Source organism: Salvia splendens, chromosome 12 (assembly GCF_004379255.2).
Source record: "Salvia splendens isolate huo1 chromosome 12, SspV2, whole genome shotgun sequence".
NCBI classification, from domain to species: Eukaryota; Viridiplantae; Streptophyta; class Magnoliopsida; order Lamiales; family Lamiaceae; genus Salvia; species Salvia splendens.
Window position 1 is genome coordinate 15,700,551 of NC_056043.1, and position 15,720 is coordinate 15,716,270.

The 15,720-nt window shown below is 42.5% G+C and overlaps 1 long non-coding RNA gene across 1 annotated transcript; it reads left to right on the forward strand.

Annotated features, from left to right (window-relative positions):
• Positions 1-9,758: 9,758 nt before the first annotated feature.
• Positions 9,759-11,400, forward strand: LOC121759265. Its single transcript, XR_006041631.1, has 2 exons — positions 9,759-10,890; positions 10,983-11,400. It is a non-coding gene; the product is annotated as an uncharacterized LOC121759265 (long non-coding RNA).
• The last annotated feature ends 4,320 nt before the right edge of the window (positions 11,401-15,720 follow it).

Here is a 15,720-nt window from a genome sequence, read left to right on the forward strand (position 1 = left end):
ATCAAGTCCATGAATACCGCAGGTGCATTCGTCAAACTGAACGGCATTACGACAAATTCATAGTGACCATATCTCGTTCGAAAGGCCGTCTTTGGTACATCTTCTCGTCGGACTCTCAACTGATGATATCCGGACCTTAAGTCCATCTTCGAGAATACACCGGCTCCTCGAAGTTGAGCGAATAGGTCATCTATCCATGGCAGTGGATATTTGTTCTTGAGAGTCATCTTGTTCAGCTCCCGATAATCGATACACATTCTCATTGATCCGTCCTTCTTCTTTACAAAAAGCACAGGCGCGCCCCATGGTGAAACACTGGGTCTAATAAAACCGAGGTCCATAAGCTCTTGGAGCTGTATCTTGAGTTCTTCTAACTCCTTAGGCGCCATTCTGTATGGTGCCTTAGACACAGGTGCCGACCCTGGTGCTAGATTGATGGTGAACTCCAATTGTCGATCTGGCGGTGGTCCAGGCAAGGCTTCGGGAAAAATGTCCGGAAATTTCCGTACGACGACTACGTCTTCCATTTTCCTTTCTCCTTTCTCCTCTCCTTGTAGATAGACAAGATAAGCAGAACGTCCTTTCCTCATCATCGTACTAGCTTGGAGCGCGGAAATGATAGAGGTTCGCCGGTTCATCGAGATTCCATAGCATAAGGTGGGTTCCTTGCCCGGGCCTTGTAGAGATATCTGTCTCTCCTTACAACGAATCGTCACTAAATTCGAGGTCAACCAATCCATTCCTAAAATTACGTCAAAGTCCCCAATCGCCATAACTTGTAGATCATGAGCGACTATCTTAAGGCTTCCCATCATAATTTTTACGTTCGGGTATGTTCGTGAGATTTCTATTGTCCCACCCACTGGTGAAGACACTATCATCTTATGTTCAGATTTGTTAACAGGCAAGCTCAAAGTATCCACACATAAGTCAGATATGAAGGAATGCGATGCGCCCGTATCAAACAACACATTGATAGAAGTGTCGAGGATTTTACCCATACCTGCCAGGTTTCCGTTCTCTTGGTTCCCTTGTTCGATCTTGGGTTGTTTCCGACTCAAGGCATATGCTCTAGCCTGAGGAGGAAGTCTTGGGCGGTAGGGTTGTTGCTGTCGCGGAGGTTGATCGCGATTTCCCCTTGACTCTGTTTGTGGTGCTCTTGGTTGCATGCGGGGTCCTTGAGTGTTCTGCCTCGACTCCATTGTTACCCTCTTACTCGGACACTCTCTAGAGAAGTGACCGTTTCATCCACAGTTAAAGCACTTAGGGGTGCTCTGGATTCTACACTCTCCAAAGTGGTACTTGGAGCACACGTTGCATTGGGGTGGCTTGGGTCGGAAGTCGCCTCTCTGGTTAGATGAGTTTTGCCCTCCCCCATATTGCAGTTGGTTCTGGGTGTGCTGATAACTCTTGTTGTCATATGGGATTCTGTTTCCCTCCCACTTCCGCTTCTCTCGGGAGTGGTGTGGTGGAGGTAGTGCCAAAGTAGTGTTTTCCTTCGCTTTCTCATTGGGCATAGCTGCCTCAATGTCTATCGCAAGGGCCAGTGCTTCCACATAGGGAAGTCTCCCACGACTAGCCAACAACATCCTTATCTCTGGCCGTAGTCCCTCACGGAACTTCTCGGACAGCTTCTTGTCGGTATCAACTTGTTCAGGTGCGTACCGGGTCATGTTGTTGAGTGCACGGTCGTACTCGGTCACAGTCATGTGTCCTTGGGTCAAATTGTAGAATTCTGCCGCCTTTGCTTTCCGATAGCTCTTGGGCACATACTTATTATACATCTCAGCCTTGAAACCATCCCATGTCATCCCCGTTACTTGCTCTCGGGGCATTGTCTTCATCCGTGTGTCCCACCAGAAGTCAGTAGACTCGGTTAGTTGGTAGGTCACACAACTCAACCGTTCTTTGTCATTGCACCCCAAGATTGCGAAAATGCGCTCCAATGAGCGTATCCATAATTCGGCTTTGGCCTGCTCTCCCATTCCATCAAAGACGGGAGGTTTCTGACCTAAGAACAACTTCACGATCTCACGGTCAACCGGAGGTGGAGAAGGTGGTGGTGGAGGGATGGGTTGCGTCACACTCTCCTCCATCGCCTGTTGGGTAGGTTCGGGGTTCCCACGTCTTATGTTACGTCTTGGCGGCATTTTGATTTATCACAAGAATTATTATTGTATTTATTCGAAATCCCAAGAACAGTTGTGTGGTATAGTTGGAAGGTGGAAATCAAAGGGAAATTGCATCATAGAATAATAAGGAGCTTTTGCAAGACACTGTATCGAATATAACTGCATAAAATGATAGCAAGAGAGCAATCACCGAATGGTGTAGCAAGAGGCAATTGCGTCGCAAGGTAGCAAATGAGTGATTGCTAAGATAGTAAAGGATAGGAGACAATTTGTACAATAGAGTGGCAATCATAGGCTTTCAATAGAATGGTAAAAGACAATGATAGTAGGATATGATTGTGCAATAGGACAACAAAAGACAGTTGTATAATGAGATGGTTAGGATGGTTTCAAATTATGGCAAGGAACAATTGTACCATCGAGTAGCAAAGATAGTATGTCACAAATAATTGTGCAATTAGGAAAAGGACGATTACAATGTAGTATAGCAAAAGGTAATCGCACAGTTTGAACAATAAGAAATGATATCAAGTTATTGCACAATAGAATAGCAAAAGACAAAAATTTCCATAGAATTATCAAATGTTGCCTCCAAGAGGTCTTAGTTCCATCATCATCAAAACAAAAGAGTAAAACAATGTGGAAAGAGAAAAACTAGAGTCAAGCAAAACGGTAAAGTATCAAAAAGAAAAAAAACGTGGGAAATCGAAATAAAATATTCCAGAATTATTATGTTTAATCTTTTCCATCCTTATCCTCCTTCGCCCCGGTCTCTCCAACGCTCTCTCTATTTGGGTCCTCCTCCTCCTCGGGTTCCTCCTCCTCGGGATCCTCCTCTGGATCCTCTTCCTCACTTTCTTCCTCGACACCTACGGGTGGAGGTACTATCCCGGGCATCCCATCGACCTCTCTATCGATTCTTAGAGGGGTTGAAATGCGCATCCCGAGTCTCATTCTCTTAGGAACACGGGAGACATGTGGCTCCCTGTCGCAGCGATTCCTTCGCATGCCGGCTTGAATAGGCGGATAGATATGTGGAGGTGGAGCACGTGGCGGTCCGTCAAAAGCAGCTGTCATAGCCGAAAGTAGCACCTCTATAAGGCCAACCAAATCACCCCGAGCGGTGTAGTCAGGCGGGCTATACCATATGAAAAACCGAGATGCCTGAGCGGCCCACTCGTCCCAAGGCGGTGGTAAAGTGTGGATGAGCTTTTGGATCCCCTCGTGATGGGTGGCTCCCCCATACGCATAGGCGTTCATCCACTTATCATAAAATCCGGTGACATAGGACATAAGGAAAAGCTTCCCATCCCACTCGTAGTTTTGGTAGCGCTCAACTGGGTAGTCCCTATTGCTGGAGTAACAATTTCGCATCGGGGTATAATACTGATGGACCATCTAAAGGGACAACAAAGAAAACTCAGCATCAGTCCAACGATAGAAGGAAGCAATGGGGTTTAAGTTTCAAAAAGAGATGCTGAGAACATGATGCCTATGAAGATGGCTATGTATAGCAAAAGATTTAGGTATGTAAGTAGCATCATGTCAAAGTTTTGAATATTCAAAGGTTATTGGTTCGTGTGTTTTCGCGTTTCGTCGAGTCGTAGCATGCCGACTTCCCCATAGGCTACTTGCCTTGCACTAAGCATTTCACATCTCTACGTTCATTATTATCGCAAAGTTTTGCATTCATTGCACCAATTTATAACTAGGTATAGTAGCATGCTCAAGTTCACCATCATAGATATTGTTTCACAATGTAATCGCATAAGCATCATCATAAAATTTCATCCAACTCATAGGTTTAACACATATTCGAGTAACATATACAAGTTTATTTTCATAACAACATTTGTCATCTGGGCATAATCGCAAATATCAATTTCTCATCATATCAATTCATCAACCCATAAGCCAATCAAAATTTTCAACATGATATATAATCTCAAATCCCCATAGAAGCACTTTCATTCATGCAAGAGTAATATTCTCATCGATATTCCCAACATTTCACAGTTCATATCAAAATTCCATCAACATACTTGTTACCTCTTTCCTCGTGGTTGGGTAGGGACGAGTTGTGGTGTTTGAGCTCCCGATGTTTATCATTTAGCCAAATTACACATGCACAGATTTTGACTCAAAAAGACTCTTGGGTTCAGAGCGGAAAGAACTGAGGCTCTGATACCAAACTGTCACGACCGCCCCTAGGGTTAATAAAAGCGGGCGATCGCGACTTAAAGGGGCTTAATGGACAGGCATAGAAGACTAGAGTTTTCAACAAGGGTATGACCAAGAATTTAAGTTTAATAAATAAAACAACAAAAAGTGTTTATGTTCGACAAGTAAATGACTAAGGGTTTAGCATTTATTCAAAATAAGTAACGAGTTTGCAAATATCCCAAATGAAACAGTTTTTTTGAATTTAAATAAAAAGTATGTAAAGCAAACATCACAGCGGAAGCATCCAAGAGAAGAGTGACGTCATGTGTGAAGACACGACGACACTCGGAGTTTCAAAACGACCATAGTTTATTATTAATTCCTGCTCAACACTACCAACCGCTCGTCACTGCTCAACCTGCACATAGAGAAAACATATGCAGGGCTGAGTACTTTTGAAAATATTCAGTAGCTCATGCCGAAAACATTTTAAATAAGAGTACATATTATCATGCCATACGTAGGTAACCATCGGGGTTTGAGCTTTATAAAGGCCCGAGGCACCAAAATATTTTCCATTGTTCAAAATAGCGACTGTGCAGTCATTTTTCCCCATCGTCAGCAACCATATCTGTCAATACATGACAAGGAATGTGGCCGCAAACCAGGTCACTAGACCGGCCAGCCCGTACGCTAGCACACAGTCTACCATAGGTGTACACTAATCCAAGTAGGGTTTGCGGCCCTACGAGGACCCGAATTCGATTTATATAACAGTGGCAACAGCCACATCAGATAGGCACGTTAAAACAAATCACGGCATGATAATCGCTTTAAACCACCCTTATATCTCCACAGTCATACGTAAAAGATTTTAGTAAAAGAAAACCCACAAAAATGTAGGGTAGAAAAGAAGCCCACCTCGACCGTTTAGATTTCGACTACTGCTTTCCCTTTGTTATCACGCTTTGCGCACGAGTTATTACCTTTAGATAATATGTATATCTTATCAGTCACAACCATCGACTTAATATTATGCATGTCTCTATCGTTTTCCCTTTTCCCCCCTTCGAACAGCGCATCATGTCATCACATATATCAATCAAGTAATTCACTTATAACAACATAGTGTTTTTGTCAAGATAGAAATCTGGCAGCACTGCGCAACTATTTTTTAAAAATTATTAAATTTTCACCCGACTTCCGTTGGGGCTAAAACTTTACCACAATGCAGTAGACTCCTCAACTAACTTCCAGTTTAAATTTCATATCAAAATACCCCTTTTTGGTCGGTCAAAAAGGACAACGTAACCTACTGGTCGAGAAAACATTTTCTGCCAGAAATGCGCAGTCAACTTTAAAAATTCACCAAAAATCCATCTTTTATCCAAATGAGTTGAAATTCACACACAACATAGAAAACATCAAGAAATGTACTCAGGAAAAGAATCGATCAAATCGGAGTTCATTTGGTAGGTAAAATATATGCCGGAACATACTGTCCGAACTTACAGCTTTTCATGCCTTTAAAAATTCGAATTAGGGTTTATCCCTATTTATTCAAAATCAACCTTTTCATGGGTTTAACACACAAACATGCTCAAAAGGGTCCATATACTCATGATCTCATAACATCATACATCATTCACCATAGATTTATTAATTCATCAAACAAATTCATTCAAAGCGCAATCAAACATACACACACAAATTCTCACCGATTGAATCCCTTAGATTTGAAATCCCTACACTCTCTACATGCATGAGGGAGTCAAAGAATGTTTAAATGGGGAGGAATGAAGAATAGGGTCTGATTTTTACCTCTCTTGGACGAAACAAACGGTAGGAACGAATAAAAACCTTGCTTCTTCAACAATCTCTTGGAAAAATCGAAAGGATCTTGAGTAGAGTAGAAGAACAAGTGTGGGAGGAGTGGAGAAGAGGGAGGGGGGCGTGTGATTGAGGTGGGAGGCGTGTGATTTGAGGTAGGGTTTAGGAGTCTTTTATTTATAGAGTTTAGGGAATAGAATATCTCCCAATTAATTAGAGAATAATTGGAGAATAATCACAATAAAGATGGGAGAGATTTGGGGAGATTTGATGGAGGTAATTGGCGTGTAATTGATGGAGAAATAAGGAGGATATTTCGAAAATCATGGCTATTTAATTAACCTTTGATTTAAATTTGGTGTTTTCACGGAGCAGAATAAAATATTACGGAGCAGGAAAATTAATAAAAATCCTCCCAAATAATATGATAGTAGGCGTGTGAAATATTTCTCCCATAAGGAATAATTTCCAAATCTTTAATAAAATAGAGTAGGGAAAGATTTGCTAGGACATTCCAATTAAAACATGGAAAGAAATAATTAAGGGATCAAAATAAATAGTGAATAATTTCCTTCTCCTACAAATTAGGAGATTTCGAATCCCCTAAGAAAAAGAATAGGGGCCGATTTTTATCAAGAAGGAAGTAAGGTAATTAGGCTTTACGATTTAATTTGGATAATTATCCCAAAACAAATAATTAAATCTAAGAAATAGAATTCCTCTCCAATAATTTGGTAGTGGCCAATATTTCCACAATAAAAGGACAAGGTAATTATTTATGATTCTATCTTAAATCTCACTCCCCTTAAAAATATAATTCACCGCAATATATTTCATTCCACATCAATTAATTTAAGCCACGCCATAAAATCAACGAAATTGACTAGGTCAAATCCAAATTAGGTCATCGAATCAATCACATAACAGTTCATCATTTAATTCGTGACAATCAAAGCAATAAATGCAACGTCTTAGGGTTCCAAAATTAGGGTTCAAAATGTGGGGCGTTACACCAAATCTATACCCCTATGCCATCCGTCTCTCTCCCTCATTTTCCTTTCACAAACCCAAATTATTTTCCTAAACCCAAATTATTTTCCCAAACCCTAGCCTCTCGATCGGCGCCCTCTCGGTGGGTTCACGGTTGTGCTGAGGGGTTCGACTTCTCGTCGTCGGTCTTCCCCTTTCTCGGGCGCCACCGCCGGCCATCGTACACTCGCGTCAGTGGAGGTTCCACCGTCGCCTCCAGTCGTAGAGAGCGGCTTCGAGATGAAGGATATGGGAGACGCGGGACACATCCTCGGGATCAAGGTTCTTAGGAATCGAGAAAAGAAGATGTTGTGCTTATCTCAAGAACCTTACATCGAAACAGTACTTAGTCGCTTTAGCATGCAGGACGCCAAGAAAGGTTTCTTACCTTTTAGACATGGCATCCATCTATCTCAAGAGATGTGCCCAAAACGCCATCTGAGATACAAGTAATGAGAAGAATTCCATATGCTTCGGCAGTTGGAAGTCTCATGTATGCTATGCTTTGTACGAGGCCTGATATTTGCTTTGTTGTTGGCATGGTGGCAAGATATCAGTCGAATCCAGGCTAAGGATACTGGACTGCCGTAAAGAACATACTCAAGTACCTTAAACGGACTAAGGTCTATGCTCTAGTTTACAATGCAGCCGAGCTCTGTCCTTTGGGATATACTGACTCAGATTTTCAATCTGATCAAGACTCGAGAAAATCTACTTCAGGATATGTGTTCACCTTAGGAGGTGGAGCCGTAATTTGGAAGAGTGTGAAGCAGAAATGCATTGCGGACTCGACCATGGAAGTTGAGTATGTGGCCGCTTCAGAGGCTGCAAAAGAGGCGGTATGGATCTAGAACTTCCTTATGGATTTAAGTGTGGTTGCGAATCTGCACAAGAGCATCACGGTTTATTGTGACAATTCTGGTGTTGTGGCAAATTCGAAGGAACCAAGCGGACGTATTATATCATAAGGGATATAGTGCAGAGAGGAGACATACAACTGTTCAAGATTGCGCCAGAGAACAACCTGGCAGATCCTTTTACAAAGGCATTGGCGGTAAAACCGTTCGAGGGCCACGTTGAAGGGATGAGAGTTCGACTCATTCAAGACCTCAACTCGCTTTCAGTATAAGTGGGAGAAATTTGACGTGTGCACACTGTTTTGTATACTCGAAAGCTGTTTTGAGTATAAGTGGGAGATTGTTAGGGTTTATATACTATAAATCACCTTTCGAGTGATTGAATACTGTAAAACTCTAATAATTATTTTCCAGTGAATGCAATAGATTGTGTCATAATGTTGTGGAGTGCCACAACATTATGCATTTTACCTTGGCTTATCGGTTGGAGTGTCACGACCACAACTCCCTAATCAAAGAAAGTGTAGCTATTTCGCGACTAAACATACTGAACTGTCTCGACTTATCATGAATATAACTTAATTCAAGGAAACATTGTGTGAATGTGCTAATGATAACATAGTACTGAATCAGAGTGAATTCTGGGACATTGTCTTTACAAAAACAAGTCTAAGTTTACGCAACGGAAGAGTACCAAGACAGATGTAATATGTATGAAGACATAATACACCAGCTATCCTTCTACTGATTTAGTCTTCTGTCTCAACACCTCCTCTGCCTCGACCGATCAACCTGCACATTAAGGAAAACAATATGCAGGGCTGAGTACTTGATATACTCAGTGGGCTTATGCCGAAAACTGTTTTCTTTTAGTTGTCAGCCAAGCTGAGTGAACGCGGGGTTTTTCTGAAAACATGTCCCGGTCACTAAAATCTGTTATTTCTTTCTGAAATAGACTGCAGACTTTTAAATTTCTGATGATATGCCATATCAAACTGCGTGAATCGGGAATGTGGCCACATTCCACGATCACTGAGCCAGCCAACCTGGCGCTAGCTCACGACCCCTGGACCGGCCAACCTGGCACTAGCTTACGGTCCACATGTGTACACTAGTCCGAGTAGGATTTACTGACCTACTGGGACCCGAATTCGATTTAACTTATTTGGCATAGCCAACAGATAGGCAATCATTAAACAAAACATGACATGACAACTCATTCAAATAATAATGTTTTCACATAAAACACGCTTTAAAAGAAAGAAGAGAAAGAGCCCACCTCGTTTGCTCAAGCTCTTTCAAACGGGCGCTCCCTGACTTGAGATTACTCGTCGAGCGACGACGTTCCTTTACAAAATTAATATACTTAAATTAGGCTTTAAGTAATTATTTCTCTTGCATGAATGCATGCATAAGCGTGTGCTTATTATCTTATTTCCTTCTTTCTAAATTTAGAAATCTTAATTTTGTAATTAAATCTGAGATTTAATTTATTCAGAATCTGGCCGAACTGTGCGGGTATACCTAATTCCCGGATTATCTGAAGTATTTTGAAATACTTTCTTAGCTAATTAAGCTCCCGTCTAAGTATTTACTAAATACTATTTCAACATGGCTTAATGATTTCTCTTCTTCCATGGCTTAGGGAAAATTCTCTTCCTTAACCCCTGAATTTATTTATGGCGATGGCCCATCAATTAAATTAAGTTTTCTGGCCCAAGGATTTAATTTAGTGGTCCTTCAAATCTCGGCCCAGTTTAAAAAAAAGTGTAGCGGCCCAAATCTATATTTCCCTTCTTCTTTTCTCTTTTCTCTTTTTTTCTTTTTGGAGGCCCAACTTCAGGGAGGCCCAATTTATGAATAAAGAGGATGGCCCAAAATTAGTGGCCCAACATACTCCCTACACCGTCAGCCTCTCACTCTCATCTCCTCCTCACTTTCCCCCAATTCAAACTCCAAAATTCACAATTGGAACCCTAGTCGTCGATCCTAGCCTTGGCGTCAACCGCCGCCGCCGAACCGCCATGCACCATCTCCGTTCCTCCGTCGCGGGCATCGCGTCGGTGCTCCTCTGTCTCTTCTCGGTTCGCGGTGCCTTTTGCGATGGCGTCGGGTATCCAGACACGACATCACCACCACCGCCCGCCGTCTAGGATGAACAGCCGTCTTACTGCTGTCGTCGCATCCATCTTATCTCCCTTCGACGACGCTGAATCTCTCGGCTTAGGAGTGACACGCATACGGCGGTTCTGCCGCTACCGAGACCCCGTAGCAGCTCATCGTCTAATCGGACCGTCACCATGCCGAGGCTAAGTCCCTACTAGTTTATCTTGTTTCCCTTGTTATTGGTTGGTATTAGTTCGCGTTGAAATAACAGATTCGAGCAAGGTTTTGATTTGGGGCTTAGGGTTATTAGTATCTATTTTAAAAGATTGATTCTTTCTCATGTTGACTGTGTTTCTATGTGACTGATTCTATGTGGAAAGGAGGCTTACTATTCTTCTCAGATTCTCATGTTATTATGAATCGCTTTCATGCTTTGTTTCTATCATGCTCGAAAAGATGCTATTAGACTTAAGATTTTGAATTGATGGGTGTTACCTTTCCCCTGCACCTCTTCTAAATTTGCTAAGCTGCTCCTCTCCTCGGTCTTGATCTCCCTCACTCCTCCACTTGCTGCTCCAATTAGTGAGTATATTGTTATGTGATGGAGGGTGAAACCGAGGCAAGAGGTATTTATAGGGGTTGTAACTGAAAGCTGCAAGTTTGTTACTAAATGTCAGGGGAAAGGAGATCGTCGGCTGCCCCTTTGATTTCCTGCTCCTTCCTGCAACGTTGCAGACATGTACTCGGTGCTGTTAAGGGGCTGTTGTATTCTTGTTTGTATCCTACTGAAATTTTAACTGCTTTTGGCTTCATGTGGGTATTTAGTACTTGGATTCATAAATGGAACTTGTTTTTGTTGTGGCAGGTGCACAAGAAGGTGCAGAGGCTGTTGACTGAGGTCTGCAATATGGTTAACTGAAATTCTGCAACTGGAGCTCTGCAGAGCTGCTGCAGTCGTGCCCTTTTCTTGGCTTGTAGCGGCTGGACATGGGCTGGAGATGTGCAGGAGTTGCACTACTGCAGGTTGTCCCAAATGGTGAGCCTTTCGTACTCCTCCCGGAGTGGTCCCGTTGTTCTAGGCCGATAGGCTGATCGGGAGCCGCGGTGGGTGCGGTTTGGGCTCGGGAGACGAAGGCCCAAAATTAGCATTTCCAAAAATTGTAATAGAATAGTGTCTTTCCCCTTTTTTCTCATGTGCATACTGTTTCCTTTGTTCTCTTTGAACATTTGTAATCTTAGACTTTGTTTGAAATAATAAAATGTTGTGTTACTCAAGAAATAAACATTCTTTCATTCTTTATCAAATTTCTAGTATTTATTTCATAATTCTCGAGAAATTAGATCTCGGCTATTACATTCTACCCCCCTTAACAAAAATTTCATCCCGAAATTTTGTCTCGGTTAGGCAAAAAGCTGTGGGTGTTTCTCTATCATCTGGTCCTCGAGCTCCCACGTCGCCTCTTCGCGGCCGTGGTGCTTCCATAGGACTTTCACTGTTACAAAAGTTTTAATTCTCAACTCTTTCACATTTCTGTCCAGAATTGCCTCTAGCTTTTCTTCATAGCTCAAATCTGGTTCTAACACCATTTCTTCTTGGTTTACTGTGTGCTTGGGGTCAAACACATATTTGCTCAACTGTGATACATGAAACACATTGTGCACATTCCCGAGGCTTGGCGGGAGTGCTAGTCTGTACGCCACAGGGCCGACTGTTTCTAGGATCTCGTAAGGTCCGATAAAACGCGGTTTCAGCTTGCCCTTGACGCCAAATCTGGTTATCCCTTTCGATGGGAATACTTTCAGAAAGACTTTGTCTCCTGCTTTGAACTGTAAATCCGTTCTGCGAGCATCTGCATAGGATTTATGTCTATCTTGAGCTTCTTTGATTCTCTCGGATCTGTAGGACAATTTCTATCATTTCCTCTACCGAGTTTGGTCCGAGAATGCTTCTCTCACCAACTTCATCCCAGTAAAGCAGTGATCTACACTTCTTCCCATAGAGTGCCTCATTGGGGCCATATTGATGGTTGCCTGGTAACTATTGTTGTAGGCGAACTCTATAAGTGGTAGTACTGGCTCCCAGCTTACTCCACGGTCGAGCACTACGACTCTCAACATATCCTCTAATGTCTGAATCGTCCATTCGGACTGTCCGTCTGTCTGTGGATGGAATGTTGTGCTGTAATTCAGCTGAGTGCCCAACTCTCGCTGTAGGCTTATCCAAAATCTGGAAGTAAATTTTGAATCTCGATCTGAGGTGATCGTTACTGGTTCACCATGCAGACGCACGATCTCTTGCACATAAATCTGTGCCAACTTGTCTGATCCGTATGTGATACGAATTGGTATGAAATGAGCACTTTTGGTGAGGCGATCTACAATCACCCAGATGGCAGTGTTTCCTCGCTGTGATTTTGGCAATCCTGTCACAAAATCCATTGCTCTATGCTCCCATATCCATTCTGGAATCTCGAGAGGCTGCAACTTCTCATAGGGTCGTTGATGTAAAGCCTTCACTTGCTGGCAAGCCAGGCATCTTTCTACAAACGATGCTATGCTTCTCTTCATGCCATCCCACCAAAATTGCTTCTTCAAGTCCTGATACATCTTTGTACTTCCAGGATGTCCAGTGTAGGGCGTCTCATGAGCTTCACTCATGATCTCGTTCCTAAGTGCCTCATCGTTGGGTATGCATAGTCTTACTTCGAAAGTGAGAGCGTTATCCGACTCTTCGCGGTAACTATCTCCTTTGCCGGTCCTCACTTTGAGATGGACCTTTTCTAGGGCCTCATCGCGTCTCTAGGCGTCGATGATTCCGGCTCTTAAATCTAGTTTTATGACCAAGGTGGAAATTCTGCTATCCATTGTTTCCGGGGCTCTTACTATCTCCAGTCGCATCTTGGCGAATTCCCGGATAAGCTCCTCCTCTTGTGTGAGGAAAGTAGCCACTTGAGGTTTAGTCTTTCTGCTAAAGGCATTTGCTACCACATTGGCCTTGCCTGGGTGGTAATTTATACCGCAGTCGTAGTCCTTGACTAATTCTAGCCATCTGCGCTGCCTCATGTTCAAATCCTTCTGCTCAAAGAAGTATTTGAGACTCTTATGATCTGTGAAGATCTCACATCGAACTCCATAGAGATGATGTCTCCAAATCGTCAAAGCGTGTACCACTGCTGCTAGTTCCAAGTCGTGTGTCGGGTAGTTCAACTCGTGCGGCCCTAACTGACGTGACGCATATACAATCACCTTGCTCTTCTGCATCAGCACGCACCCGGGTCCGACCTTCGATGCATCTGTATACACCACATAGTCGACACCCGCTTCTGGCACGGCTAGAACTGGCGCTGTGGTCACCTTTTCCTTAGGCAACCGGAAGCTTGCTTCGCATTCTGGGGTCCAATTGACTTTAACTCCTTTCTTGAGCTGTTGAGTCATTGGCCTTGCTATCTTAGAGAATCCTTCAATGAATCTGCGGTAGTATCCCGCGAGTCCTAGGAAACTCCGAATTTCATTGGGCGTCGCTGGTGACTGCCATCGTTGCACAACTTCAACTTTAGCAGGGTCCACTCGGATCCCTTCTGCTATCACTATGTGTCCAAGGAAGTTCACTTCGCTAAGCCAGAACTTACACTTGCTGAACTTAACATAGAGTTTATCGGCTCTTAACGTTTCTAAAGTGGCCCTCAAATGTTCCTCGTGTTCCTTCTCGTTCTTCGAGAAGACTCTAGCTCCTTGCAGCTGATCGAAAAGATCGTCGATTCTCGGTAAAGGATACTTGTTCTTGAGTGCTAACTTGCTCAACTCTCAACGTTCTATCCTTCTTCATGAAGAATTCTGGTGTACCACATGGTCACACACTGAGTCTAAAAAAAATGCGGATCTATTAGTTCTTGTATCTAGATCTTAAGTTCTGTTGTTCCTTAAGCGCCATTCTATCTGGTGACTGAGATAATATGACTGATTCAAGTCATCCATTAGACGTTTCATTTCGTCTGGCTGTTGAAGCCATTCCTCATTTTAGATTTCATCGTCAGATACTAAGTTCTCAAATGCTTGTATCGATCGTAATCGTAGTCATTGAGCTAGCCTAATGACCTCGTAACCTCTCGCTTAGTTGAGGTAGTCTACTTTCATCGTTTTCAAGATGCTTTTGTGTTTACCGCGATTCTTTGTCATGATTTAGCATAGACTTTATTCTACTCGCGTTAAACCTTGAATACTGGATCTGTGCATGTGGAGGTGTTGGCTTCTTCTCCCAACGCTACTGTCTCCATGCTCTTTTGGTTCGACTGAGCGATTCGTGGTGAAATAATCTAGCATGACTTTCCAAAGTGATCTAGATCTCGTGTCTAGATTAACACAAAACTCTATCGACAGCTCCTTTCTGAGCCGCTTAATTTGGGACGTGGCATATCGTAGAATACTTCGTCGCGTTTTATTGCCAACGTTTGTCCTTGCTCTATATTATAGGGCTCTAAACCCGTTCTCTTGCGATAACTCTTTAAGGAAAAAATTTTGATTTTCCCTTCATAGTAGGGATGGTGAGGGTAGCGGTGCTATCACGCGTTCCTCTCCCCGAATGTCTCTCCAGCTTTAGCTTTTCCTGGCCACCTCTCAGACGAATCCCTCTTTCTGATGGGATTTGCTTCGTCAAACATAAACTACGGAAGTGCTTGCATTACATACTCATGATTGAGTCTTTGTTCTGGTGGCTTACTTATCCTACTCGGAATAAGCATTTCGATCGATCAACAGTTATATACATATGTATAAGTCTTTTACGTCATCGAATGTCATTTAAACCTTGTATATTCCTTGACGTCTCTCTTCTCAAGGCTAGTTACTTATCCACATAACATAATATTCGATCTTCTACCAGCTTGTTACAAGCAGTACGTAAACGTGAAATATTTAACGCTTTGTGTCGTCGGTTATGCGAGGCTTCTGGCTGGTGCCTCATCTTCTGCACGTGTTTCAATAGAGACATATTTGTCATGCGTATCTGAAAGAAACTGAGACCATGCCTTTTCTGATAGTCTCGTATCAATAACTCGATGATTAATCTAATAGTCTTAACTTGGATTATTATTTCACACATGAGAGCATGACTGAAAATTTGAAGGGCTCCTGAATACCCAACTGGACAAGAATAACATCTCTTGTTCAACTCATATGAATTTTCGTCGGTAATGTCAGACCTCAACCCCTCTGACGTATACTCTTTTAATAAATAAATCCCTTATCATAAAAGCAATCAATACACAAATCTAATTCATAGAACACCTATATTATACAAGTTCAAACCAACACTTTTCCGATACATATTTCAAAAAATCCTGTAAAGTAGTGGAACCCTCTCACCACTCTACATACTATACATTTATCTACATGCAAAATGATGAGGAGGAGAAGGTTGCCAATATGTGTCAGCCGCCGAACCTGATAACACGTGGAGTTCCTACGACTCACGTCAACCAAAAACTTCACTGATATCTTATTCCTGAAAAATATTAGTGGTTATATGAGACACAACTCAGTATATATAAATTTCCACCTTTAATCTCACATGATACAAACATCAAGCATATTCTTTCATCAATACA